The sequence below is a fragment of the Sturnus vulgaris genome, chromosome 3 (assembly GCF_052056855.1).
Source record: "Sturnus vulgaris isolate bStuVul1 chromosome 3, bStuVul1.hap1, whole genome shotgun sequence".
Lineage (NCBI taxonomy): Eukaryota > Metazoa > Chordata > Aves > Passeriformes > Sturnidae > Sturnus > Sturnus vulgaris.
In genome coordinates, this window is record NC_142245.1 from 60,724,642 (window position 1) to 60,752,035 (window position 27,394).

At 41.0% G+C, this 27,394-nt stretch overlaps 1 long non-coding RNA gene across 9 annotated transcripts in view; it reads right to left on the bottom strand.

The window, feature by feature from the left end:
• Positions 1-27,394, bottom strand: part of LOC148224377 (uncharacterized) — a 77,873-nt gene that overhangs the window by 45,558 nt on the left and 4,921 nt on the right. For 7 of the 9 annotated variants that reach the window (XR_015802489.1, XR_015802490.1, XR_015802488.1 and 4 more), the window contains exons 4-5: positions 10,782-10,874; positions 2,918-3,038 (exon numbers count right to left, since the gene is read on the bottom strand). This is a non-coding gene — a long non-coding RNA (uncharacterized LOC148224377). Of the gene's footprint in view, positions 1-2,917; positions 3,039-10,434; positions 10,627-10,781; positions 10,878-27,394 lie in introns of all 9 variants that reach the window. The other 2 variants (XR_015802494.1, XR_015802491.1) reach the window with 2 other exon arrangements.

Consider the following 27,394-nt stretch of genomic DNA (forward strand, 5'->3'; position numbering starts at 1 on the left):
GACTGTTATGGAAGTGCAGGCCAATGGCTGCCCCTGTTTCTTTCCTGGCATGGATGAACAATAACCATTTACATCAAAGAAACATAAATCTGGGAGCATAATGGCATCACATATCAATCAAAACAAGCCAGATATGAAACCAACCTGAAGACTGATGGGGGAATAAAGACAGGACCTCACCTCAATGAGAGCTTTTCCACTGTTTTCCATTTGTGCTATTACTGCTCAACCAAATGACAACACAGCGCTGCATTTCAGAGCTTTTAAAGAAGTTTCCACTATAGGAAACACACCGAATAATGTTAGATACTTTATCATTTTAGTTTTCCAGTAGCCATGTCAGGTCACATTTAGATTTGTTCAACTGATTTCCTGCATCTGAGCTGTAGATTCTTGACATATTCAGCAGTTCCTGCATAATGACAGCTCCCATAAGAAATTATTCTTGCCATTCCTTCTCTTCCCACAAAAACTCTCCTCCTTCTCGAAGACTTTGGGGCAGCTTGGTCACCAAGTTTTGTTACTTCAGGTTGTGGAGGGCGGCTTTCCCCAAGTCCACCCTGAGCTCAGCCCCTGTGCAGCCAGCCAGCACAGCACAGCCCAGCCCTGACCCAAGAACATCTACATGATCACTGGGTCTGCTGTCCCTCCCAGTGACAATACAGAGTAGGTCCAGGGTGAAATCAAACAAACTGGTATCATTTTAGGGGAAGCAAGTAGCAGTGGTTTTGGTTCACTACAGTGAATATGTTAAAGACCAAAAGTTGCAAGGAAAAGAACTGTGCAAATTAAGGGATAATTTTTTCTGTGACATGAGGGAATCAAAGAAAAGCTAAAATTAGCATTCTAATACTAGCTTCACAGGTCCCAGTTCTGCCATTACTGAATAAATGTGCTGAAATGTGAGGGGAGAAAAGACTTAATTCTGTCAGGGACCTCTGAAATGCTCTGATTATGAGGGAGTTGTGGAAAGTTCCCTGGAATTATCTAGTGAACGCATATCAGGCTGTTTCAATTGATACCTGAACTCATACCTACTGTGAACATACAAAGAGAGGAGCCCTCATCTCTCCTTCTCCAGATTTTGCCTGTGGGTTGGATAGTCCTGATCATTCTCTTCCTCTACTTACAGGAAACATGCTCAGATTCACCCACCAATATAACTTCTGCTGTAACACAGTGGTCACAGTTTGAAGATACCAGAGCACATGGCCCACAGTGACCATCTTTGCTGCATATTGCTGCACCAAAATCACCATCAAATATTTCTCCTTTCAAAGCAATCACAGATAATTATGTTGCTGATTAATGTCATAAGTTATTGTACTATCTAGTCATGGTTAAAAACACTTTCATCTGGAAGATTTGAACTAACAAATGTTTTGGATGGTTAATTCCACAAGAATATGCTCCTAATTTTATTTATCTGGTGGCTTACTTCAATCACTGCCTTTATAGTGAAGTCACTGCTGGGATGGTGGACAGCAAATATTTAACAGTAGTCGATAATGCTATGCAAAAGTGTAGGGAACAAACTAAGGAGGAACACCATATCCAATTGAAGTGGCAGAGGAATGCAGTAGGCAGAATGTAATTACTTGGTGAGAATTTGCCTAGGAAACTGAAGCAAATGCCTCTACTCCTTTGAAAAATATACTTTTTTGCATATAATGATCTAAGTCTCTTTACTAGGTGAACATTGCATTGTTAGAGTGCTGGCAAAAAAGTGAAAAAGTAAGCACAACAGAGTAAATGTTGCTTGAATGTTGATTAATTTTAATCTGATATAAGGAAAAAAAAAACCAACATAACTCCCTAAGAAAAGCAAAATGGAAATCAAGGGTAAGTATGGCTAGTTTTGAGCCTCACACATCTAGAAGCCAGGGCCAAAGGCAGAAAAAATCAGGGGTATTTCAGACCCAGGAAATGCTAAACTTCATATAAATGCCTTTTTTCCCCCCACTGGATTTAAGACCTGGAGCTACACTTACATTTGGAAACTTTTGAAAATGGTTTGGCAATTTAATATGGCCTTGATGGCATTTCTCAAGTCTTTAAAAAAATAGCCTGGGATCTTTTGAATGTTTATAAGTTTTGCAAGGAAGATCTGAAGTCTATACTCATTACTAGTAAAAGCAAAAGAAAGTCGAGAAAGTGATCCAAAGGAGGGATGCAGGAATGTGTTTGGAAGAACAGCACCCAGCCTGGTGATGCTGAGCCTCTTCTAGGCACTGTGCAGGAGACAGCTACAGGGAATCCACTCTGTGCACTGCTGAGAATGCTCTGAGCAGCACAAGCAGGGAAACCAGCAACAAACAGGGAAATCCTGACGACAGGCTCAGATTTTTAACTCCACCTTCAAGGCACCATGTGTTGCACTCAGAGTTATGGGAAGGTACCTTCCCCCTCTTCAAATCAAAGTCTCCGTCTGTAGGAAAACTGCCTAAACTACAATACGAAGCAGAGGTGTCCAGCCATGCTTTGAAAAAATCACCTCAGGGCAGTCTGCAGTGGCCTAGTTGACATCTGTGGTTTCATGGGAAGTGGCTGACTGCTACTCACCCTGGTCCTTCAAAGCTGGGAGAAATTTATTTTTTTGGAAAGCTCCCAAACCAGCCAGTAACAGGCATGTGCCCTCCTGCCTGCTCAGACTCCTGTGCAAGAGAAGGACAGATGCTCTCAGACAAACTGAGTGCAAGTGGCAACCTAAACGCTATGCACAGAGGAAGAAAAGGGGTAGCTTTTCACATTACCTTTGATCCCCTGGGCCCTGCCCTGCAACCAGCACAGATGGAAAATCTGATTAGTTGAAGCATAGCACTATGCAGAGGAAGCAATATTCCCTTTCATTCAAAATCTAACTTGGATGACCAGGGTCTGTGTATGTGCTGTAGTCAGAGGCGATAGGGATACTTACCACTGCTTAAGTCACTGCTCTGGTCATCAGTTTGTTATGATGTCTTATTTTCCATAGATGATAAAAATGGGATATTCTGGTATCTCTGCAGGTTGAAGACAAACTGTATACGTTGAAAAAGCTGCAGCAAGAAAGAACAGAAAAGACTGGGCAGAAAATCTTCAAATATAAAGTTCAATTTAGTAACGTATCATGTCAGCGTCTCTTCACAATATTACACAAACCACTCTTAACAGAGACATTTACAAGCACGGAGTATAGATTTGGAAGAAGTCAAGACTCCTTTTATTCCAGGAAATTGAGAGAAACTTTCCATGCAAACACACACACCCGTGCAATCACAAAATCTCCTCGAGTGTAACTTTAAGAGACGCAGCAGCTTTGCAAGTCAGATCAGCCAGAACCACTTCAGTTTGATTGAAGAGAGGAAAAACAACAACAGTAAAACCACTGGGTTCAACAGTTTGGGCCAAGTCCTAAAAATAGAACTGCTTTCTTATGGAAAGGAATAAAAAAGTAGAAAAAAAGATCCAAAACAAAAACAAAACAAAACAAAACAAAATTAAAAAAACAGCCTCCAGAAGATCTGAAATGTTCTCAAAATTGTCTGAATTTGGTGCCAAGCACACAGGGGCAGCCTAATACTTAAGAGGCTGCCTGTGCCAGCTCCGAATCCCTCCAGTAACTAGAGACTGTATATCCAAGACTGGGAAGTGACTATGGAAAAAAACCCTGTTTTCTAGTGGGCAAGCTGTCCAGCCAGTTTAACCCTTGCTTGAATACTTGCCTTGAGGCCTCATGATGCACAGAGTTTCCTCAGCAGCTGCTGCAGCTGCCAGTGCTTGCAGCCTGCATGACAGTGCAGTGGGACCAGCCTTGGTCACCCACGCTCCAGCAGTGCCAGGGGTGAAACAGCAGCTTTGTTCCTTGTGAGGAAAGGGTTTGGCCCTGCTGGAGAGGATGGCAGCTCCAGCCTCCCCCGCTGCCCAGACCAGGAACCTTTGGTATTGTGTGTCTGCAAGAAGGGTTCAGCCCAAGGTTCCGACCAGCCTGTCCCTGCACAGGCTCACCCCCTCCGTGACCACTGGGCAAAGAGCAGCTGCCTTAGCAGGGAACAGGGCATCACTGGCAGAGAACGGATCTGCTCTTGCACAAAAAATCACTGCTGTGGATGAGCTGCCTGAAATTATCATCTGGGAGCAAGTCTTTGCTGTGTTGTACAAACTCAGAAGTATCTGTGTAGCACTGGGAAGGCACAGGGGAATGTGCTTCTTTTCATGCAAAATAACTGAAGAGGAAAGGCAGTTTTCTGTTTGCCTGCCTGCACCTTTCAGAATGGCCAAAACACAAAAAACAATGTTAAGAAAATAAGTAACAAAGCAGCTTACATTTATCCCCTGTGAGACTCTCCATTATCTTACTAAGAACCAGGCAGAAATACAGCTCCTCATGATTTTGCTTTCATGCTTTGCCCAATCTCAAATTGTACGGTACTAAGACAATGTATCCCCTTCAGAGACAGAATAAAGGAATAAACACTTTCCGCTCATTATCCTGCCAAGAAATACAGGTCTTCTTTATTCACAAAGAAAGGCAGGATTCTGGATTTTCACAAACCATCTGAGAGCTTCATGCTAGAAAAACTGAAATGTCATTATCGACATGTGGCAAAAGAGCTGTCAAAGGTTGTCAAAACTTTTTCTCCAGACCGATGGCCTGACAGGCTGTTTGCCCAGAACACCTGAGGATACTGCTTGAAAAGACTCTGGGAGGGCAACTCCACCACCTCCCTCTGAAATGCTCCTCAGATTCTGCTGCTTCTGTTAGGAAATTCACTGGTATTCCAAGGCAATCTCTGTATTACCCATTTTTACTTTTATTATACATTTTACTTTATATATACTGTGGTATAAATAGTTATTTTTTAAAAGTGTATGTAAGATTTTTAGTAGTAGAATTAGCTAATCTCCATCACTTTAATTGTTGCCAAACAGATTCCAGTGCAGCTCTATCAGTTTTCATATAAACTCCAGACTCTGTCCTTGCTTCAGTTTCCTGAAAACCTTAGCTAAAGTGGCAGGATAAGCTTGTTTCTTCCTTTCCACAATGCTGAAGTTGGCATAAGGACCAAGAGAGGCCAGGACATTTAAGGAAACCATTTTCATGCAAAAAGGGTTTTTAAGAAGCCAGGGTCACAGCTGAATTTTCATATGCCAACTTCAAGAAATATAATATGAGAGAAACAGAAGTGCTATTTTGGGTCACATAAGTATCATATTCTGAATAATCCTTTTATTAGCAGGCTGCCCTTTCCTACCTCATCTTTCTTGCCAGCAGTTACAGACCTCAGGCTCATACATTTCCATCAATGCTATGAGAAGGGCATTTATCAACTTCCTGTTGCTCAAAAAATATAACTAAATCTGAAATTGAACTTACTAAGTAGCACATCACAAAGCACAGAGCAGCAACTCTCAAAGTTGTTTAAAAATGTGTTTTCAAGGAGAAGGTCAATATTTTTTATATGATATTTATCTTCTTTCTAAACGTCTGACCCAAATAAGTAATCAAAGAGAATGAAAGCCTAAAGCAATCAGTTTAAATTTCATCATGTGATTCTGGCCTGGTGTGTAAGAAAACACTGTTTGAACTTAACAAGCAAAGTGTGCATAGGAAATATTATTCTAAGCATTTAATGGAGTTGCACAACTCTTGTGTGTTTGCTAAAGATAGCAAAAATAGTCAAGAAACTTTTTTTAATTAAAAATGCCCTTTTATTTTAAAAAAATAAGTTGCTTATGCTTTTTACAGACATATAGTATTAAAGTGCATCTAATAAACATTTATCAAGGCTCTTTCGGTAACTTGTTTTAAAAAAATACTCATAGAGAATAGCTTCCTTTTAATATGCTAAAATGAGAATTGAAATTTTTTTTGTGCAAACATTTGCTTTCCAAACAGCTATCACAAACACTTTCACTTCAGAGTACAGTGTGGTTAAATTGTTTATTCAAGACTCCAAATTATTAGTGTATTTTCTCCCACCCCTTTTTTTTTAAGTTTAACATTAATTATAAGTTTAAAAGCTTTCATATGATTTGGACAATTACAGAAGCCCCTTGGAACCGAAGCTCTGCCTGTAGTAGGCATGCTCCAAGGCCAGCTGAGAGAGTCCAGGAGCATTTTTAATTACAGCACCACCCTATGCATTTATTATTACTTAAGTGTACTTGACCCCACCAGTTGTCTAATCCTTCCTTTTAACTTCTCCACGGTCTATTAAACATCCCCATTTACAAGACTCTCTGCTGGAATCAAACCCTTGGTGGCTGCAATGTCTGCCTTTCCTGCTCACAGCGTTCTGACAGCGCTTAACATATTCCAGTCCAGATTTGACCTCTCAAGGGAACGCGTCTAAATTGAGTCGATCTCATTGACAAAGATCAAACCACTGCTTAAAATGTCTCGTGGCTGGATTTCCTTCCCAGCAGACCCACAACTCCAAGCTGAAGTAAACATGAAAGGCTGCATGCAGCTGCAAGCAGTATTAGGTAGGAGAACAGCGCAAGCCTCACATGATCTGAGCAGTAAGTGCTCCTGTGGCAGTGGTAGAGGGAGAAGGGAGGGGAAATGGGCAACAAGCTCCTGACCCTTGAGTAAATCCATGCCTAGAAAGCGTGGTGGGCATACTCATCCATGCACAAGGGGGACCACTCACTGCACACTACACATGCACAAAGTACATAGAGTCCGCACTGGATAAATTACTCCTCTGAGTAGAAATGAAAGATTTTATGCTATTTTCCTTCTTTGTGGTGTTGCTTGATTCATTCGTACTTATGGCTCAGAACTTTTCACAATCACCATCTGGAAAAACAGCTTTCCTACAAGTCCAGGCAATCCAGCAGTACAATATACTGTTATAGGTATTTTGCATAGAAAAAGAATTGCTGCTCTCAAGTACGTAGAATAATTTATGAATCCTGTCCTTAAGGTGATTACCAGCTGATATCAAACTAGATTAGAAAATACAATTCCTATTGTTTTCCACTAAGAAGTCACAATGTAGACAAAACCACTGTTTTTGCAGGAAGGTGAAGATGCTAAGCAAAAAGCTACAGTATCTTCGGTTTTATCTGTGATTTCATTATTTACTTTCAACCAGGAATTTCATTTTCTTTTTAAGTCATATCCTTTTTGGACAAGTATTCTAGCAAGGAGTAAGAAAAAAGATCTTGCTTTCAATTTCTTGAAAAGGCAATTTTGCCATTAATAAACTGGGAACCAGTCAACAACTGTGTTCCTGCAGGGCCCACAGAAACAGAACTGGTACAAAAAGGGGTTGAACTAATTCTTTCAATGCCAATGTAAAAAAAGTCATGTTCTCAACAGAAGAGGTCAGGTACAGCCAGAACGTGCACTTTGGAAAAGAGTATGTGTTTTCCAGATAATAATGTTCTTTGGAAAGAATCTCATGCTCCTAGAAATTGGTCTGTGAAGTTTATTTTCTGGCTATATGAGTGGAGGAACACAGATCCAGGAAATATACTTACAATTCTCAGTGGATTAGAAACATTAATGGCTGTCTCACACAACACTTTCAACTTGCCTTGATCCTCTCCTTAGCTTCCTACATTTTCCCACAATGTCCTATAGTAACTCTGACCGCACTGAATGCAAATTTCTTTATCTATATGACATTCTAAAAGAAATGCATTCAAAACTTTCTTCTAATGAAACCAAACACCCAGGAAAGAAAAACCAGTGTGCTTGATAAGAATTCACTCTGTGATTGTGAGAGGTTGGGACAACTAAGAAAAAAGATGCATCTTATTTTTCCAGTAATGGAATGGACAAATCAGTTAAATTGGAGGTCTCAGAAAGCAACCCACACAGATTACTTCAGGTTTTTGAGCTTATAAAGTAAAAATGAAACAAAGAAATTAATAACATACCAGCTAACTTGGGGTAAACAGGTGAATAATTGTTCTGTACTATATCTTAGCAGTGAGAAAACTACTCTTTTATTTCAAAACTATGTACATAGGGAAGAGCAACTGACATCATCTACTTAGACATTTGACACTGTCCTGAACAATGTCCTTGATTCTCAACTGGAGAGACATGAATTTGACATAGGAACCAGTCAGTGGATAAGAAATTATCTGCATAATCACACTATGAGAGTTGTGGCCAATGGTTCAATGTCCCAGTGGAGACCAGTGAGGAGTGCCCTCCCTCAGGGCCAGCACAGGGACCAGCACTGTTGGACATTTTGTCAGTGACACGGGCAGCAGGATCAAGGCACCCTCAGCCAGTTTGCCAATGACACCGAGCTGTGTGGTGCAGTCAACAGGCTGGAGGGAAGGGATGCCATCCAGAGGGGCCTGGGCAAGCTGGAGAGGTGGGACTGTGCAAAGGCCAAGTGTGTGGTCCTGCAGGAGGGTCAGGACAATCCCAAGTAACAAATATAGACTGGGCAGAGAATTGTTTGAGAGCAGCCCTGCAGAGAAGGACATGGGGGTGCTGGTAGATGAAAAGCTGGGCACAGGCTGTCACTGTGCACTCACAGCCCAAAAGGCCAACTGCATCCTGGGCTGTATTAAAAGCAATATGACCAGCAGGTCAAGGGAGGGGATTCTGCCCCTCTACTGTGCCCTTGTGAGATCCCAGATGGAGTGCTGCCCCTAGCTCTGGGGCCCTCAACATGAGAAGGATGTGGACTTCTTGGAGTGAGTCCAGAGAAGGGCCACAGAGATGATCAGAGGGCTGTAGCAAATCTCCTGTGAAGACAGGCTGAGAGAGTTGAGGCTGTTTACTGTGAAGAACAGAAAGCCCCAGAGAGACCTTACAGCAGCCTTCCAGTACAAAGGAGTCTTCCAAGAGAACTTGAGAGAGAAGTTTTAGAAGGGGCATGTGACAGGACTAGACTAATGGCTTTAAAGTGGGAGAGGGCAGGTTTAGCTTAGATATCAGGAAGAAATACCTTACAGTGAAAGTGGTGAGGCACTGGAAATGGTTGCCCAGAGAAGTTGTGGTAGCCCCATTCCTGGAAGTTTTCAAGACCAGGCTGGAAAAGCAACCTGGTCTAGTGCAAGGTGACCCTGCTCATGGCATAAGGGTTGGAATGAGATCATCTTTAGGGTCCCTTCCAACCCAAACAATTCTACAGTTCTGTGATACATAGGTATATATAGTAACCACTGGTATTTCATATTCCCTAAGAAATATTTCCTAGTTTACGTATTACACAACAGACTGAAGAGTTTTAATTATGCCCTCCCAACTTTGTACTTGTTCTCTTCCCTGCCAGGAGGAAAAACCCTGTGGCATTTCAATTCCACTCTGCAGCTGAGCTTCCCAGTACACATTGCATATTTCTTGTCTTGAGGTAGCAAAACCAATTTGTTAATTTGGTTGTTAATTCAGGTGAAGAGGAGTAGTGCTTCTGGGCTTCTTTGTAATTCTCAGTCTGGTAAATTACCTATTTTCTTCCAAATATACTGCAGAGTTTGGAATTTGTAGTAAAGATGAGAAATTATTCTAGAATTTGCTTTCCCATTTAAAAGGTATTTAAATTAAAGTATCTGGCTAGAAATTCTTACTTAGAGAATAGCTTCTTGATAAATCCTGTGTTGCACCTAGTGCAATATCCTCAGTCACTGTGCCGAAGGAAAGTGAGAATATTCCTGGGGATTCCAGATTTTGACAATGTCTTTCTAACCTGCTATAAGATGGCACAGGGTTTAATAAGAGCTAGCACTTCCCCTTCCCACACAATTACAACTGATGGCATCTCTCTATAAGAACACACATAAAATCCCTGGAATTGCATATTATGAAACATTTGAGGCAAGATATTTGATAACTGTAGTATGGGAATATTATGCTCTAAAAATAAAAGGCAGAATAGGATTAAGGGTATCTAAGACACCTAATAGCTCAGAATCTAGGCAGGCGTTAATGCACATGCACACAGATTTCTTTGAACCAAGTATGACTAAGGCTTTGACTAATTTAAGCATTTGATGTGTCTCTCATAATTCCAGGAACACAGCAAGCCTTTTGCTGCTTGGATGTTTTAAGTGATGAATCTTGTATGCCAGGTAAGCATCTGCTTTCATTATGGTTGTTCTGGTTCCTAGGAAACAAAGCACTCTGGCTTTTAAAGTCTCCTCTAGTTCCTTTCAATTCTATTAATAAAAATTGTGGAATACATTTCATTTGAATAAAAATATCACATACATGGATCATTATTTTTGCTTTTGCAAAAGCAAAATATTTCTAAATCACAGTACTAACACAAACTGTCAACATAATCAATCTCTGACCTGACCTTCTACTGTCACAAACAGGACCACAGTAATGTATAACTACTGAGCTGTTTTTCAGGTATTTCATGAATTCTTTACTGGGCTTCTGGATAAGAAATAAATAATAATCAACACTCATCACAAGAGATGCTTTAATTGCTTTGACAGACCCACTGAGGGTGAAGTTTTCTGCCTTGAACTTACACATCTTATCTGAGCCTGCTTTCTCCCATTTGTAGACTGAAGAATCTTCATGAATCCATGAAGCAAGGCCTTCATTGGTTCAAGTTTTCTTAATTCCTCCCATAGATCTCACCTCTTATAACAAAGTGTTAATGGAAAGTTCTATTCAAAACCTTTCTGTTCTTCTTAATAAATGAGCATTCAGGTACCTGACTGTAGTGGAAAACAGAAATTACATAGAACAATGTAAAAGCTTACTACTTTCTATTAGATAAATATTATATATATTCCTTGAAAAAAATGTTGTAAAATTTCAAGTTCTTTGGCTAGTTCAATTTGCTGTCATTTAACTCTCTGATATTACTTACCTTCTCTCCTTCCAGCCTTTTTGTTCTGTTTCAAGGGCCTGTGTTATTTTGCTCCATTAAAGTCCTCCTCTGAGGAATTCAGTTTTCCCACAGCTGCTGAAACACAAATCAAGAAAAACAAAAAGTTGTCTTGGTTCCTTCATATTTTCATGCCATTCTCCTAATTTTTTCTTCAAGACTCTTCCTCCAAACCAAAATAACTGAACTATTCTCCATTTTACAGACCCCAAGAAGCCCTTTTTCTTCCAAAAACCCTTCTCCTTGTCCCTAAATCCCCTCTTTCTTTTGATACAATATTCTCCTTGAGCCTGCTGTCTATCTGCTCATCACTGAGACTGGCAGACAAAAATTGCATTCTGTTCACTTCTGTAGTGTCTCCTGCTCTAGCACAAGTCTTACTCAGCTCCAGTAGTTTCTTCCCACCAAAAATGTTCCATTTAACTCTTTGGCCAGAAAAAATCCCTGGTATATTAGCAGGCATTTTACCTTCAGGGCTCCATTTCAGCACAACAGGCATAGAGGAATCACCAGTCCTGCCTGAAGGACGAACCTCCAATAGTCATATTTTTACTGGAACTTCCTTGCATTTTGTAAGTATTTTTTTAAACATTTCCCCATTTTCATGTCTGTCTAGGTTTCAAGTTTACTGAAATAAAGTAGATCCAATTAATGAAGAATTTTCTACCATGTGTCTCACAGTCATTGTCAAAAACACAAAATAAAAAAGCCTCTCAAACTTTTGTCAGCATGTTCTCTGCAGACATAAGAAAGTAATTTGGACTAGGTGAATCACTGTTGGTTCCTTTCCAGAGGTAGTTTTCACTATGAAAAAATAAAGTTCTTTGTTTTAAATGCCCTGAAAAACAACAGTAGCTGTTTTCACAGACTAAATTCTCTACTCCTTAAGAAATATTGATAAAGGAATCAAATTACCGGACTCTCCTCAGCTTCTTGTATCACGTGCACAAAACTTTAGTAAATTCAAAGCTCACCATTTAATTACAGAACATTATTTAAAATGAGGCACATGCAAAAGGAGCTCAACTGACTAAGTCTGCAATTTTGAAGAAGAACCCTAATTTAATGGAGACTGCCTCTATCTTTCCTAATTATTGGTAAGCAATTAATCACTGCAGCTTGTAAGGTAAAAGCAGAACATTAAGTCAAAACATGATCACATTACATTTACAAATCTCAGGTACCACCCTGACTTTCTTATTTCCAGTTTCACAGGACCTTGGTGCTTTCTGGTAATCCTGGTATATCTATACCTGGCTTCAGAAGTGACCCTAACTGGACAGCTTCTCAAGAAGACCTTGGCAGGAAGAACGCAACACTAAAATATCCAAAAAAAAGGTTTCTCACTTCATGTGGGGTTGTTACACAAGACTTTCTTCTGGGATGGGATACAGATCTAAAGCAGTCTGGTTCTTAATATCCAGGCTAATCATCAAGAACAGTACAAATCATGGTATTTAAATTAAGTAAACAGCAATTTTGAGTCATGCTGTTGCTCCCTTCTAACATGCTGTATGCTGTGGGTGAACCATCTAACATCTGGACTGTGAATATAGTATTGCAAAGCTGTACTCTGTGGTTGCCAAACTGTTGAGCCCACGTGTGGCTTCACAGCTTGATATCCAGGGAGCCCAACTATGATTCAAATTCTGAAAAATCACCAGGTCTATGGCTGAAATATGATTCAGCAGTTTGGAGGCGAGCCTTCTTAAGTTAAAAAAAAAGAAAAAAACAGCAGCAAAAAAAGCCACAGCTGACTATATATGGCATACAGCTCCTAGCAAAGAAGAAAAGTTGTTGAACATCTTCATTTCACAACAGAGCTCCATAACTTGACTGGATGGTACAAAATATGGCTTATCACAAGCATCAGGCTAAATTCTGCTCCCCTAACAACTGAGTAAATTCAGATGAACTCCACTAATTTCAGCGATACACAGTCTATTTAAATATGAAAGTACAGAATTTCCTGGACATGCCTCTTGCTGGTGCTGTTTGAGATAAGGAGTCACTAGCCAGGTAGAGAGCAGCATCCTTACAGAAGAAAGCATCCAGTGGTACTCCAGGAAAGGAGCTGCAGAGGTAGACTCGTTCCTTACCACACAGATATACTTGATTTGTAAAGGAATTAAGCCTCGTGAATCGACCAGAAACAAAACCCAGGTTCTGCACACATACAAAATGCACTGGGAATGTCAGGCTAATTGTTCTGTCCTCTAGGATCATTTACACACACATAAAAGATGACCATATCTTGCCAAAATTAGATGTCTACTGGCCTGGTACATGGAAGAGCTCAGCTGCTGATTCACATTGCAAATTTGAGTCACATTGCAAACTGTTTCTCAAACTTGTCTCCTTGCCTTCTAGCAGATATAAATAGATAAAATATTACTTTCTTTCTTCATTTTTTCATTGTTTCGGGTGGACCATCACTGCACCAAGGCATGACAGTCCTCAACCCTCATCCTGTGCTGCTCAGCCCTGCTTGGTCAGACAGATGAGACACTGTCCTTCCATGTGTTCTGCCCTAAGTTCTTCCGGTGATGATGCTTACTCTTCCTTTGCCAAGCAGAGCAGCTTAACTAATATCCTTACTCCCTGCAAAATACATGCTCAGTCATTCGGGAAATTGAAAAAAAAAAGGTGAAATAAATACTGCTCCATTTGAAGTTGAATGATTTGTTCAACACCACAAAATGTTGCTTTAAGAAAGCTCCCTTTTAATACACTAAATGAGACAAATGGAGTCTCCTTTTTTCTCATTCCCTTCTCTTTAATACTAATTGAATGAAATGGAGATTGTGAGGTAAAACCAAGCACATCTGGGTCAATTAGCATGGAAAGTCAATTCTTTAAAACCTGATGGATGCCTCTGGGAATCGCGCACTTCTCAGCACGAATCTCAGTGCAGCGCTGCACTCTCAGCAACTCAACTCAATTAAGCCATTACGTGGTTCTTTAAATCTGGGGGTCCGGGGGAATTGCTTAATTGTCTGCTTGTCATAGTTCCTCCTCAGGGAGCATGTAAACGTCTTCTGTTTCTCCTATAGATGTGTGGTGCACATAAGAACAATCCATTTTAGCTGACTTATTCAAAGCTTATTTCTCCCGTGGGAAAATTAATCTTCCACCTCAAACACAGAACAAAGCTCTCCAGTGGAAACAAACCATGCCATCAATGTGGAATAGGTTTTCAATGAGTACAGTCAAGTTTATAGTTCCTTTTCCTTACAAGGCTCAACTATTTCTCCCTGCTTTCACTTGTTCCTAACTTTCACAACCAAACTCCTCAGGCCTGTATAGTGTTTCACCATTCTCTGCTGCTACGGGCAGCCCTGACACACCTAATGCACCCACTGGCTTTACAGTCAACAGAGCCCAAGCAAGCCATCTAAACATTTATGAAGCCCCTAACTCCGTGGACAGAGCTGAACACCCCAGAGGATAACTCATTCCACTTCCAGAGAGGTGGGCAGGATGGCACATCAGGGGATGCTCATCTGTCCTGATTGAGAGATGTTCTGAATTCACTGAACTAAGGGATCTACTGAAGAGATCTTGACCAGCCAGCAGGCTGTTCAAGGCAGACATTCCACTTTTAGAAAACAAAATTCGTGAATTTAATCCCACCTACATCTCCCCACTGCTGTGACTGTGACAACCACTTGGGAAAGACAGACTGCTGTTCCTGTTTCACCACACCACATCAGTGAGTTCCTCTTCATGTGCACACAAGCAGCTGCTTTCAGTCTTATTTTGCTCCATATTTCAGACTGATGAACACCCAAAATCTCAAGCTGGTCTCAGCAGGAGACAGTTGCTGGGTGCTCAGGATTGTGGAAACAAATAATCCCATTTAGCCCCTAAATATGGATTTAGAAGGCTAACTTTAGCCTCAGATTTTTTTTAAACTTGGCATGGTATTAAAATCCATCCATGAGGCGAGTTAATTTTTTACCATCAAAGAGTAGTAAAACAACTTGTCCAAGGTCATACAGCAGGATGACTAGGATTAGAATGCCACAAATTCCATGTGCTATAACCAGAAAATTATTCTGTTTCCTAAATGTAACATAATTGGGACACAGTCTGATAAATGGAGACTGAGTAAGCCACACTAAATCTACTGATGTGTTCTGCAACGTCTGGATGCATCCCCAACCCTAGCTATGAAAGGAAATGTAATTATGGTAATGAGAAAGTACAGTCCACCCATCATTTGGGTTACCACACACATACGTAACCGATTCCAAATATAGAACTGCAGTAATGTCTCCTACACTCTTATCTCCCATTGGATCCCTTTTCCTTAAGTTATAGATTTGCCATCTTTTCCTCTGACAGGAGAAACAATCTATTTTAGTGTATGCACAGCAGCTAAAGGGCTATCACGTCTGTCAGGACACGGGAACAGCTGCTGGACGTTCACCAGGGAGCTGACACGAGGGGCAGACACCTTCCCTTGCCCACACAGATGTAACCAGTGTGTTTGCTCAGGAGCACTGCTGGGGATGAAGGAGGGAACCTAAGTTTGAGGAAGAATGTTCAAGGAGGAGAGGAAGATCAAGAAGCCAGAAAGTTTTATAAAGCACCCTTGTGTGTTGGAATCTATGCCAATTTTAAAAACGAAGTATATGTCTCTTAGTGCAGTCTTAAGCCATGAATGCAAGACAGTGTAGAGATTCAGAAGGCTTATTTAAACATCCTAGTTTGGCTCCAGAAAAGCAGAACAGCGTAGCACACAGTCCAGGCTAACTTACACAGCTCTGCCATGGCGGTTTAGACCAGTCAGTGCCTTGGGTGTGTAAAGGTCTCTGTACAGCAGTGTCCTCAGCATGCATCACTCGCTTGGTTTACATCATCTGGAGGATATGTCTTCACCGTGGTGCAATGTGTGTGTGTAACTTAAAAATTTCAGCTGTGGCTCCAGAGTACGTGCAAGGGATCCTGACGACAAACATTCTGTCTCTCCTGCCTGTCTGCAATCCAAAGACACAATGCCAGACACTTCTCCTCCTGCGGTGGACCAGCATGCAATTATTTTTGTGCACCTCAGCTTGTCTTGGTTAAAAAAAAAGAGGGGAAATATTTTAGTAACTTTCATCTCCTAAACCAGTGTGGCAGATAGCTAGACTTCCAGTTTCACCAGGTTTCTGTAGGCAAAGGAGAAATAGATCATTGGCAGGTGTTTATAAAGGTATTCAGAAGTATCTAAAGATGAAAAAGAGTTCTTAGTCTAACCTGAAAATGTTAGTACATTGAGGCTGTCATGTCTAGATGTTTGCCATGAGTTACAGGGGTATAATCAGACATCGCAGAGGCAGCAGTATTAGAGAAATAGATTGTGACCTGCAGATCCCCACATGAGGCTCCTTGGAAGTGCCTCGGGTTTGTGCTGAGCAACAGCATGTCACAGCAAAGGAATCCCAGACAGGGCAGGGGCGGCCAGTCCCAGTGTGCTGGTTACAGCTCCTTCAGCATTCAGTGCTTTTGGACACAGTCACATCAGGGCTCCACATTGAAGGGACTCTCTGTCCACTTTCCACTCTCAGTGTAAGCAACACCACCGCCCTGTTCTCAGTGAAAATAACACTAAATGTATGTGCATCTGGACCAATTGCCAGGGTGTTGTAAATTCAAAATACTTTAATTTCTGTTTTAGAAAACAAAGGAAGTGAAAAATCAGCAGATTACCTCTTATACCCTCTGCCTTTCTTATTGCCTGGAATTAACAAAGATGATGCCTGATAAGGCATGGATGGAAAAAGAAAAATTGCAAAGGACTAGACCAATCCCAGTAAATTCAATCCAACCAAGTCAACAGCAACTTGAAGATTTTCTCGATGCTCCACAACCCACATGCAAGAGTTCTTCCAGTCCACTTTCTGCTACAAATGTATCTGCATCCCAAAGCTAATACAGACAGAGGCCAGTAGCAGCTGAATTGCTTCCTGACATAAGGTAGTGTAGCCTCCCAGTTGAATATACACCATATACATGTTGGACTGAATGGCAGCTGCATGCAGAGTAGCCAGGCCATGGCTGCCCCTGCATGTCCTTTGCTGTAGCCTGCTATCCTGGTTTGGAGATTATGTGAGATGCTGCCACCATGTTTATGTTGGCTCCACTTTGATGCAAGGGACTACATGAAATATCACACACACACACACACACACACACATGCACACCCCAAAGAACAGGCCTTCTTCCAGAGCTGTCAGCAGCATCTTTGAAAAGTTATATGTGTACCTTAAAAAAAAAAAAAAAAAGAAAAAAGAAAAAAAGAAGCCATGCTGAAGAACTTATTTTTCTTACCTTTCTTCAGAAACAGCTCTACCACCCTCCAACACTCAGGCTAGCACAAAATCAGGTAGGTTCAGCTTATTATTTCAAGCACATACAGACACAGGTACATACATACACATACCTATGCAGACCCAAAACTCTCTCCCCAGGAACATGGCCTTCCCTTTTCAGGTACATACCAGTAGGAATGCACACACTGAAGAAACAGAGGAAGAAAAAACATGTTTTTCACACAGCCATTTTATTCTGCTTGGAGGAGTTCCTTTTCCAGTCACGGGCAAGGGCTGAATCCAGAGAAGCCAAAGGCAGTTGAGGCGGGATGTAAATGAGACCACACCTTCCAGACACACTCCAGTCATAAGGGAAGAGCACAGATGTAAATAAAACCACACCTTTGCTGGACTAGCCTTCTCTCCTTAGTGAAACAGTTTCCATGTAAATAAGGCCACTCCCTCGGACGGGCTGCCTATTTCCATTTGTGATGAGAGGCATGTAGGCAAGGCCAAGCCCTTTCACAAACTCCTAAGTAAAATTTTGCAAGGATTGCAAGTTTTACCCTTCTCTGGCTCAGAGAAGACTAGTTCCTTCTTTGGAAAGCACTTCATTGCTCTGCGTGGGATCTGATGAGCCAGCACATATCTTTCCTCAGTCTTCCTGTCAGGCACTGAGGACTGCTTTATGAAAAACTGCTCACAGAACATGGATACACATTTTAACATGCAACTTCTAATTTGCACTGACAAACCTTTACACTAGCATTAGATGGGTGCCTTCCTTTCAGCTGAGCAGAATTTAAAAATGTAACAATGGAAATCTGAGATCCTTCTGCATTTTTCTCCATTTTCTCTTATATCCTTCTTTCCACATGCACATCCAAATCTGATTTTGAGATTTCCAATCCAGATCAAATGCAAAAGGCTTGTCCAAAAGGTAAAGAACTAAACTGCAGCCAGGCTTCAGTATAACTTTTTCCAGATGCCAGAGCCCCCATAATCATCATTGATTTTGGTTTGGGTCAACAAGCAACATAAATATCAGTAAAACCTTACTATCACTGAGAGTCTTTAACTACTTGGAAACACTTCAAATGTTTAGGTTAGGAAGGCAAACAACTTGAAGGCATTCTGAAAGAAAAAACACAGTTCTCATCTATACTCCTCACACGAAGAAAGTCATGGAGGAATGAGAAAAAAGAAGACTCAGTTTCCTAGAACAAGATACATGAGACAGAGTGAAAGTGCATACAAAGGCACACTATCCAAAAAGGTGGTTTTTAATAAAATTGGGAAAGGGTGTGCTTCATTCCCACAGAAATGGTATGTTCACAGCTGTTATCCAAGTTTAGGAAAACAAAACTGTCCACATTTTTGATGTTTGCACCAAAGGAAAAAATGCTGCTTTGAGCATTTGGTGGAAGACAGCTAGAGGAAATCAATATTATTGTGGCTCTGACCAGTGACACAAGAGGCCAGGAACTGTCACATTTTCCTTATAAATCTATCTTTCAGGAGAGTCTAAATAGGCTTTAAATGACTATAGCTAGGACCAAAATTTGGATTGCGAGATCCCTGGAAACAAAACTGCATCTGGCAGCTTACAAAATTCCAGTCTAGAGAGACCGTGAGAGCGGAAGAGGGATAATTTTTAGTGGTTAAAGGTATCTATCTTGTTTGTGCTGCTAATCAGTGATCAGAAACCGAACAGGATGTTTGGAATCAGTGCTGATGAACACCCAGAAGGCTGCATGCACATTTAGCCATCTCCTCCAGCATTTTCTTCTTAAATACACAGCTGCCACACAACACAGGCTGTCTTGTGATATATCTGGAGCTCGCATTTCCAGAGACATCCTGGACAAAACTCAGCAAGAACCACAGCAGGAAAAGAAAGATTCACAAACAATTTGATTTTAGAAAATAATTATTTCATGCCCAGGCTTAAAATGAAGCTACGTCTAAAACACGATTATTATAATAGTTTAATGAACCAGTTCATTAGGCTTCAAGGGTAGCACTCAAACCAAAACATATATGCAGTTTTCCTTTCCTGAGCAGTCCCCCAAAAGTTCCTACCTATCCCAGAGCTGTAGACTTTAAAGAGAGAGAAAGAAAGTAAAATGAGAAATGGAGTTATAGTACAGGTCTGATCTGGCAGATTTTTCATTTAATGGACTGAGTATACCAGTCTATCCACTGCTTCTGCCTCATTGCACTGTTCAGTGGCCCATGGCCCTCCCGCACACTTGTAGCACGTTCCAGCTATTTGCTTCTACAGCTTCCTTCCACACTTCAACTTACATAGCTGTAAAAATGAAAAAAGTCAGTGGTGAAGTTCATTAATGTTTGGCTTTACCAGGCTAATTAGGTGTTGGGCAGAACAGCAATGGGCTCTGGTGTAAAACCCACCACGTTCTACTCTTTCAGTAACTCATCCATATGTTTTTCTGCTCTACAGTTTGTTGAACTTCTCCCCTCAGCATTTTACTTGCTTGCTATTTCTGCTCCAGTTTATACCATGTACCTCTTCTTCCTCAGTCTTCCTTTCAACTGCAACACCCCTAAAGCAAACCACCTTACCTGCACTCTGGAGTATTTACCCACACAGGTTATTGGTTCTCCCACTTTACCAGATTTTACAGGCTCTTTTGCACAAACCTGTTCTTTATCTGTGCAGCACAATTGGCAAAATCTTGACCCAAGAATGGCCTCTTCACACAGAAGCTGTATTTCACTGTGCATTCCTGCAACACTGCACACAACTGGTACCTTTTGCACATTAGTCTACTATTTAAAATGTCTTACCCCATCAATTATGTCTCAAACCTACTAGTTCAACAAATCATATAAATCCCTTATATTTTAATTAGCTTATTAGATATATCTTTTAGGAAGATGGTCTCTTAAACTCCTAGGCATACCACAGAATGATTTTGTGAACCAAATCTATATAACAGTATCTGAGAGAAACTTTGAAACAAAATATTACAAGACAGAAACTGAAGTTGGTGAGAGACCAATAAACACACTGTAAATTCTGAGGGTTTTCACAAGAAACACTGAGTAGTGAATGACTATTCCAGAAATGGAAAAATAGAGAGTCTCTTGACATCCGAATAGGGTGAGCAGGCAGAGGTCCAACAAACAAATCAGAAGTGGAAAGAGAAAAAAATGTCTTTTTGGATCCAAACAGTTTCAAAAATGAAAACAGGGATTAAAAAACAAGAATTAAAACATGGGAAGCTGAAGTCTATTCTCATATTTTATTGCACCACTTGAAAGAAAGCTAAATGCAGGCTCTGTCCTGATGAGAAACAACATCCTCTGTTTTCCTGCCAATTTTAGATAAGACTCACTGTCAAAAATGGGGTTTAAAATAGGACGGGATTTAAATCAGTGCACAGATAGAGAGGTCATGCTACTTCTTCTTTCTTTAAATGCAGGGGTGAGTTTCCTAACCTGTGTACCCTAGAGGTGGCAGACCAGGTAGATAAGGCTCTCCCCTCAGCTGTTCCCCACGCCACTCTGCAAAGCAGGTAGTCCACAAGGGCAGCTGCTGGTAACACTGACAAGTGCTGAATGCTGCTGCCCTTGGCTGTGAAAGGCAGGAAAAGCCCTGAAGGAATAACCTGCACCAGCCCTCTGCCCTGCTGGCAATGCAGCCCACACTTGAGCCCTCTGAAAACATCTCAGGCACATGTGGGACATGCTTGAGGGCTTAGGGCATAAACCCAACTACTACTAGTTTGGAGAGCTGTTCAGTGCTAGAGCACCTGGATTAAACTCAAGAAACACAAAATGATCCTGAAGCAGCTGTGACGGGAGATAAGGCCCTTGTGTGCGAGTGCCATGAGAGAAAAGTTTGGTACCCTCAGGTCTGCAAAGAAGATCTCACTGGACTCAATCTCTGCAGCTGTGCCTCCCTGAAAACTCCCCCTGCAACTCCAGCAGAGAAGAAGGATGACAAACAACTACCATTTCTTTGCAGGTAGCAAAGCTTCCACCTACACTCCCAACTATACTGCACACTCAAGCACAGGAAATGCAGAATGGTGGCTGAAGGTCACCAAGGCCATCTTCAGTGATTAATGTGATCCTTACCTGCTGGACTCACTGGCCTGTACCCAACACTGACCTATTGAACTACCTAACCCAAGGCTCCCTACTGCAGACACTCACAATGGGATTTGGTTCAGGAACAACTACAGGTAGAACTGCATTACCAAATTTTATTTTACATAATAGCCTTTCATGACTCTAAACAAATCATTGGATGCTTTTAACTGTTCCCTGATGTGGGCCAGAAAACATTTTTTTCTTCTCTTTGAAGAAGACTGGGTTTCCAAACACAAGTTCAGCCCTACTTACAGTGATAGACATTAAAAAATGTCACTCAAGATGAAAAATTTTTAAGTGTTTTTGAGGACAATCAAGACCAGTAGGTCATTGACACAAAGAGGATTTGAAATAAACTCCTTCAACATTTCTCCCTTTCAAAATCAAACCAAATCATCAACATGTTTCAGAACAAAATAATTACAAGTTATTTCTCAGCTTCATTTTGCTGAAAATCAACACAAGCAATGCACAGGGTCTATTTCATCAGGATTTCTCTTTCTAATGAAAAAAAAATTCAATCAAAGCTTCCCAGTTGTCCTAGAAATTTAGGAAAAAATACTAGAAATGTTCTTGATGTCTTTGTCTCTCAGTTGAGAAAATGATAGGCTCTGTAAACTGCATAAGACAGTTTAGGCAAGCAGATGCTCACAACTTTGAAGACACACCAAAAAAATAGTCCTCGAATTCTGAAGGGGATTTTCATAGCTTGTCTGTAGTTCTGACTGGTTCCCCAGTTGGAAAACAAATATATAATTGCCTTATATACTCTTAAAAAAAAATCCTGTCATAATTTTAAAGTGTGTTGATCACAGTTTATTTTTAGATCTGACAAACCACAGAAACATCTCCAAAAATATTCTAAAGAAGCAGTGACCTTTCCAATTTGGAAAGCAAAGTTGTTTTAAAAACATCCTTCAAGCTATGGCACAGGCTAAACAAATCTGCAAGACCCCTCTATTGCCTTCCCAAAAGTCTTCCATGTTCACGTATACATTGTTTTATAAAAACTTTTCACTTAGGCTAGGAAAGGTAGTCTTAACAATCAGCTGATGCTCAGAAGCAGACTGAGGAGTCACTTCCTGAGGAGGAGAGCACTGCTCTGAGGACAGAAAAGCCTGCTTGTGGGAACGTGGGCTGCAGTGGTGAGGAGCAACAGCAGCTTCATGTCTGTGCTAGAGAAGATACAGTTCAGTGAAGACACAAGCAAAAATGAGGAAAGGTGGTGAAAAGGCACTCAGTCAGGGAAAATGATGGTCAGGAAAAGAGAAAGCTTCCAAAATGAAGAGGGATTTGATGCACAAATGGTGCAAAAGTACGTGGATACTTTACAAGGTGCAAGGGGCAGAGGCAGGCAAGGAAGAAATGCTCTTGGGATGGAATGTTGTAGCTGGTCAGGCAGTGCCACAACTGCCCCATGGTCAGTCTGCTGAAGCTATCCACAGCTGGGTACTGTATGATGGCTAACAATTATCCCCTACACTTATTTACAAATTCAAAACTTCCTTCCAAGCAAGAGCAGCCATTAGGAAAGATGATCACCCTGGGTCTATTTTCATCAGAACTATCTCAGCATCAGTTGTTCACAAAAATTCGGAGCACTCTACTGTCAATCTTGTGAGATTTTTTTCTCTCCAGCCTTCCTGTTATTCCCATCTTAGTTCTCCCCAAAACTCTAATGCATTTGTTCACTTAGTCCAGGATTATCAAATATGTTTTAAGTCCTGCAACTATGTTCCTGCTTTGCTTTCTTGGTAGAATCTGTAGAAGAGAACTTCTTGTTACCTTGGTGGGTTTTTTTTTCATATTTTTTTAATGATTAAATAATGAGAATGTACTGTTCTGTGTTGGCCTGAAGCAAAAGCAGGAAAAATTAAGGAATTTTGAGTAAAAACATAACTTTGGCAAGATTTGCTCTGGTGGCCTTCAAGAAATAAGAATTAGACACCTCATCTATTCAACTAATTTGACTTGAAATACAGCATGTGTGTTTTTCTTGCTGCAATTATATAATAAAATGTCAAAAGTGCGTAAGGAGTCAAGTCTGGACACAATGTAAAACCAAGCCTCTGCAGAAACAAACTTGTGACCTCTAGCAGCAGAAACACACACCTATGCCTCTTCAACAAGAAGAATGATTCAATTACACTATAGTAACCATGCTGTCCATTCATCCTAAACTACGACGAAGAGTCAAAACAGAAGGACTGACACATCAGGTAAAAGTGTTGGACTCAAAAAGGATTGCTGCAATTTCCCTCAGACTTACTTACTCTCTTTTTCATTTCTTTCCTGAAAAGAATAAAGTTATGAAAATGGAAACTCCATAAAAACTGGAATTGCAAACCATGTAAAGCTGGTTTTGTTCTTGGTTTTGTCTTTGTATACTTATTGATTCTTCAAACATTAAAAACATACATCATGTCCAGAATTAATATCTTGACACTGTGCTTTGCAAAAGCACTCTAACAGGGTCTAGCTATTGTGATACTGACACAGACCAGTGTTCTCTTGGGTTTTATTATTGCAAGAGTCCAGGTGAGTGCAGTAAACTGTGGTACAAGCTTCACTATGCTTCTGACTTTAACCTCTTCTATAATTCATGCAAAACTGGAACTAAAGAAAAAATTAAAGTTGCTCTGAATGTATTTTTTATGTTTGTATTTTTATGTTTGGTTAACTTCCTGAATTTGCAACAACCACCCTAATTAAAAACAAGAAACTTGAGGTTAAGGCACAAGTTTGGAATATATATATGTATTTTTTTTAATCTTAGATGTTTACTGTTGAGCAAAACCAGCCTTACATTCCTTGAGAATTTCATTATACTTAACAAAGTTCCAGTCAAACTTAGGCACATTACCTCCCAAAAGCATAAACAAATTCCTTATGTCTTATTTGGAAATTGGACCAATAATTGTCCCTTTTTTGTGTCTGTTAAGAACAAGATTGTGGAGCAAGCACTGAATTTATCAATGTGCTAAACATAAAGAATGAGGATTTTGCCCAGGCTCCTTTTGATGATAGTTCAAAAGTCTAGGAATCGCACATATACAAAACGCACCAAAAAAAATGTTTCCCAAAGAATGGTTTTCCTTCCCAACCTATTTTCACCATTAAAACCAAAAGCAAAGACTTATCTGCCATATTCTCCTCTGCATTCTAAAATAACACATTTAGCAAGTGTAACTGTTATTTCTCATATGTTATGGAAGCATAAATGTGTTTAGTTCTTTAATTCTTCCTTTATTCTTTCTCTACCTTGTTACAGATCTGTGCACTCAGATCTTGAGGGCTTAGAAAATGTACCTGATTCACTCCTTTCAGTTGTTTTCCTGGTCACTAACGAGTTCCTGAAAATTATTTCATTCTTTCCCAAAAATTGTTAACTAGGTTGTCCAGTGATAAAACTCCCTAACGCCGATCCAAAAAGTGAGAAACTCGTAGTGTCTCCACCGTGCACCCCAGTGCAGCTTGTTCCTGAGTACAGCAGGCCAAGAGAAAGCAGGGACTGGCTACCAAAGGTGTGGAGGAGCACCCAGGCTGTGCTGCAGACACCTCTCTCTTCTTCTGGCAAATGAGTTTTCCCATGGTTGAACTGGCCTGAGCAGGGTTTCTAGGTGGTGAAATGCTGTGAAGGCAGTGGGAAGGAAGCTGCCAAGCCCACCTCATCCTTGGCTGGTTCACCTACACCACTCTCCTCACACACTGATTCTCCACTTCCTCTGTTCCACCGCAACCCTTCCCACACAAACACTTATGTGCACCTTTCTCTTCAGCCCTATTTAGCCTTTCCCACTTAGGACCCTGGCTGGTTTTCTCTGGGGATATGCTCAAATACAGCACATGGGTGGGAAGCTAACAGGAGGGGTAAGTCCCTTTCCACCTTCTTGTTATACTGCACTACTTCAAAATCCAAGCCCAGTCCTTCAACTCCGGCTCTTACAACCCCCTCTCTGCCCACCTGCCTCCTTCTGCAAAACTGTACCAAACCCAGTAGCAGGGCAGGATGGTGGCTGATAGATGTGCTGCTGCTTCAGACTATGCCTTGCAAGAGAAGTTGTGGTCACACAGGGGACAAGAGAGGAGCCCCACAGCCAGGGCCAAGGCGTGAGGAACGCATCCTGCCTGCAGAGCACCCACAGAGTCCAGTTACTCATCCTGAAGCAGACAGGATGGATTTCACCAACACTAACAGTCCCACAAAAACAACCCTTTTCTATCAAGTTAGCAAAACTTTTCCTCACTGTGTCCTCTGCCTTGCCTCTGCCTAGCATTTTTTCTTCATTAGCCAATAGCCTCAATGTGGGAAAAGCCTTTTGTCAGACAGGCAGGGATTTTGCAAGTACTTTACAACTCCCACATGTCATCTTCCCTCCTGAGGCAGGAAAACAATTCAGTCACATTCTCCTTGGACAGAAAAGTTGGTAGGAATGAATAAGAAAACCAGCGTGGTTTTGCAAAGCAGTGAAACATTCAGTTGGTTCAAGCTGTAGAAACCTCCAGCTCCTTTCTCCAACCAACTTTTTCATTCCTAGAACACACACTCCTCTTTTGCCCCTGCTTTTCTCCCCGTGAGAGACTAGCCAGGGTAGTACACACAAATACAGCACTTGCCTCGGCTCTTTGGGCAGCACAGTCCTTTCCAAACTTCTACTCCCCCCTGTGGCAAAAAAGATTGATGGCAAAAAAGAAATAGCGCACTTCCCAAGTCATGCACTCCACCGTCACTCTTTGCAAGCCATTTATCAAGAAATATAAAGATATGTGAAGGCCTAGGTGGGGTATCACTGAATTTAAGAAGGTAAAATGCAAAAACTGTTCCCAAGGAATTTGTAAATCAACCCTCTGTATCTTGTGAGTGACAGAAGGAGGAAGGCTAGATCATACATGTTTTTAAAACTCACCTGAAATTTTTATTACAAAGTTTCTAACTCACAGAGGAACAGTGTTAGGACAGATTTAAGATTTTCAAATACCTTGCAAAGCTTAAGCAATACAAAAAGGCAGTTGATGAACTGTCTTTTCATCCCGTGTCATAATTGAATCTTAAATAATCATACAGATCTACCATACTATTAAGGTTAGACTTTTCCACAAGATCCATCAGGGATAACTTCCTCACAAGAAATGCACCACAAATAACTTCTTAGGCTCAATCTTCACAAAAACCCCATTGTCCAAAATGGTCAAAACAAACACCATACAGTAAAAACCTAACCTTGATTTCTATTTAAAACCCTTTAATAAAAGGGCTATAAATGGAGTAATATGTTCAGAAACACTTGCTGTTAGTGAGAGTCCTACCACTTTTACAACATCACGCCTATTACTTAAAAGCCACGCATCAATAGGACATCTGTAGCAACATGGTTGTAAACTCTAGACCTGCGACCATTGATGTTTAAAACAACTAGGCTTCCTCAATTAGTTCCTGCAGGAAATCAAAATATTTTAAACACGGCCCCACTTCCGTAAAAACGCACATTTCTTGGAGTATCTGCTTTTCCCTTCTCCATGTGAAAAATGGTCTGACAGAGAATTTCCCACCAACACCAGAGGGATCAGCAGTCTAAGATGTTTTTCAGACCTGGCCCTTAGTAGTTGCTAAATTTCACACACATCCGTGGGTCAATAAGGAAGCCACCTTGGCTGTTGTAGGTTACATCCTAGTTCCCCTGTCTGCGTCACTTGTACAGATGTATTTACACAGGTCACATACCACACATCACCTGCTGAAAAAACAGACAGCCAAGCTGGCAGATGAGCCATGGGGAACACAGATAAAATTCTATAATTTTTTCCTGAAAAAAAAAAAAAAATCAGGAAAAAATCATAGAATCTCTAAAATCCGGTGCCAGTGCGTTGAGGACATTATGTTCCTTTGCAGGTCAGCTGGTGCAGTGTGCTTATGAAGTCCTCCAGAGACATTGCAGACCTACACAATAAGCCAACTCCTCCACTTCCTCTGGAAGGACTGTGTAAACAGAAAAGCCCACTACACCAAGGTCAGTGAACTGGGATTGCATCAAAATTGGGGGAGACATTTCTCTCTTTTCTTTTCTCCCCAGAGAAACCACTCTGTCACCCACACATGTAAAAGCATTGACCCTATCCTATCAGACAACATGGCAAATATATCCCACAGGATTCTCCCTAGGCCTCTACACCACA